The sequence below is a fragment of the Trichechus manatus genome, unplaced genomic scaffold (genome assembly GCF_000243295.1).
Source record: "Trichechus manatus latirostris isolate Lorelei unplaced genomic scaffold, TriManLat1.0 scaffold00299, whole genome shotgun sequence".
Lineage (NCBI taxonomy): Eukaryota > Metazoa > Chordata > Mammalia > Sirenia > Trichechidae > Trichechus > Trichechus manatus.
This window is the reverse complement of record NW_004444235.1, coordinates 242,248-244,886: the sequence shown is the minus strand read 5'-3', so window position 1 is coordinate 244,886 and position 2,639 is coordinate 242,248.

The window sequence follows — 2,639 nt, the reverse complement described above, 5'->3', positions numbered from 1 at the left end:
GATGACAGGCAGTAGAGCCATTGCCTCAAGCTTTACCTGCTGTCTCTAAAATGCAGGCACACATACTTTTAGGGAACATTGGTTCCCCTAAACTGTCATCTTATATGACCTCAAGCACTGAAGATCAAGGTTCACAAGAATACTTTTATAATTCCAGGGAAATTGTTGCAGTGAAAAGGTTTTTGTTTATGAATTTATACAAAGATAGTGAACAAATACAAGGTATCCTACATTTAGTGTTCTCAAATATTTCAATGTCAGTTTTCGTATCGACGATCCTTAAAGTCCTTAATGGATACTTCAAATCCATTTTCCTGTATATATATATTTTTTCGACTGAGAAAATATTTTTCATATACATAATTTTTGGGTAGTAGCTCAGTGGAGTGAATACTTAAAAATAGCATACTATATTTACTATATTAAAAATTAATGCTGGTAAATTTCAAAAGATCATTCATTTAAAAATAAAAATAATAAACCTATTACCTGTTAACCTAATAACAATTAAAAACATATTGAAACTTGATGGTAGGTACATGGAGATCAATTTTATCTATTCTTGGCATTTTCCATGGTAAAAATTTAAATAAGCAACACAACAAGGAGAAAAGGTCAAAACAGTTAAATAAGTGCTCTAGCACCAGGCTTAAAAGCACTCTTTTTTGTCCTAATTTATTTGTGATGTTATTCTTACCATATACTTGGGTTGGTTTCTGGACAATTTATTATTTTCCATGATATATTTATTGATTCTTGAGCTCATATGAAGTTGTTTAAATTATTGTAGCTTTATCATGCATTTTAAAACAGTTATTTTATATCAGTCACATTCAATATTTTCTTGACTTAGTTTTGGATGAATTTTAGAACTTCATCACTAAATATTTTGAGCTATTATTCTAATACTTTGATTGGAATTAAACTCTCACCTAATATTAAAAAATCTAAATAAATTTAGAAACCTACATTAGATCATTCACCAAAACTATATCCCAGACTAATTCAAGCATTAAAAGTAAAACATTGAAGTATCTAAAAATATCTATGATTATGACAGTTCTGATTGAGGAGTTTTAAGCAGCAAAAGAAAAGAAACTACAAAGGGACAAATCAATAGATATGAGGACCTTAAAATGAAACTTTCTGTACATCACAAAATATCATAAGCAAATCTGGAAGGCACATAAATTATTGACAAATAAAATGTATTACAACTACATATAAAAGTCCAATAGCTTTTTTATATAAAACGTATATATAAATAACAAGAAAAATGACAAGGATCTTTGAAACAGTAGGCAAAGGACACTAGCAGGTGATTTTCAGAAATAAGGTAAAAGGTAAATAAATATAGAAAATATTTAAATTCACTACTAATCAAAAAGTGTAAAAAAATCACATCATACAGTCAGGAAATGTTTATTGAATGCCCAAATATGTCTGTTACTACAAGAAGCCCTGGTAATGTAAAATCTGATATAACATGGTTGATACTAACAAGAAGGTAACAGGCTTTGATTTTATTATCCAATAGTTACAATTTACTATTTGTTGTCTTTTAAAATGTTGTATATATCTATGCACCTCTTTCCTTTCTTAGAGACGTTGTAGAGAACATAGTCCTTGAAATAATATTAGAGGATTTATTCAGCAAAAGTAAAAAAACAAAGATGATACATTGGAATGCAGAGAAACACCACTTCACGTAAGTGAAAAACTCAAGGCTCTAGTGAGACAGCTTCTAACAGGAACAGATATAGTCCAAGGAACAAAGAAATTATAATACAATCATTTGATTGGTTAGTTTTTGTTTGAGGTCACAAGAAGGGTGGGATAGGTTGGAAATAGACTTCTATTGAATAATTGGGTACAGAGGCTTACAGTGTTTGATTTCAAGGTCTAATTACACAAGTTTGAATCATAGTCACATATCCTTCAGGAGGGATCATAAAGCATCACTGGTTGATTTTAAGCAGCTCTAACCAGATGTCTCAGGGAGTTGTGATAACCATTCACTACTAGTACTTTATTTTCCAGAAAAAGCTGATTAAAACAAAAACTTTTTAAGTCATCTGGGAAATTTTAGAAAAAGTTAGCTGCAAGTCCCCTTCAAAACAATTTTAACTGCATCCTTTTCATAAAGAAACGTTTCTTGGCCCACTTTACACAAAAAGACACCTGTGGCAATATTCCCTTCCTTAGAGTGGCTTTCTTTTACATCCTGGTTTAACTCCAGAGAGAAACACTCCTTCAGTTCCCATGACTACTAGCAGTTAAGAAGCCAGATAGCAGGAGCCTGTGAAAAGTAACCCTGCTGAGAGAAGCTGGACAAATAAAGAGTGCTAGGAAGGCATGTCCCCACGTGTTTGTCAGTTTGTCATACTGTAGGGGCTTGGGTGTTGCAGTGATACTGAAAGCTATGTCACTGGTATTCAGATACCAACAGGGTCACTCATGGCAGACAGGTTTCAGCTGAGCTTCCAGACTAAGACAGACTAGGAAGAAGGACCTGGCAGTCTACTTCTGAAAAGAATTAGCCATTTACAATAGCAGCAGAACCATTGTCTGATATAGTGCCAGAAGATGAGCCCCTCAGTTTGGAAAGAACTCAAAGGATGATTGGGGAAGAGCTGCCT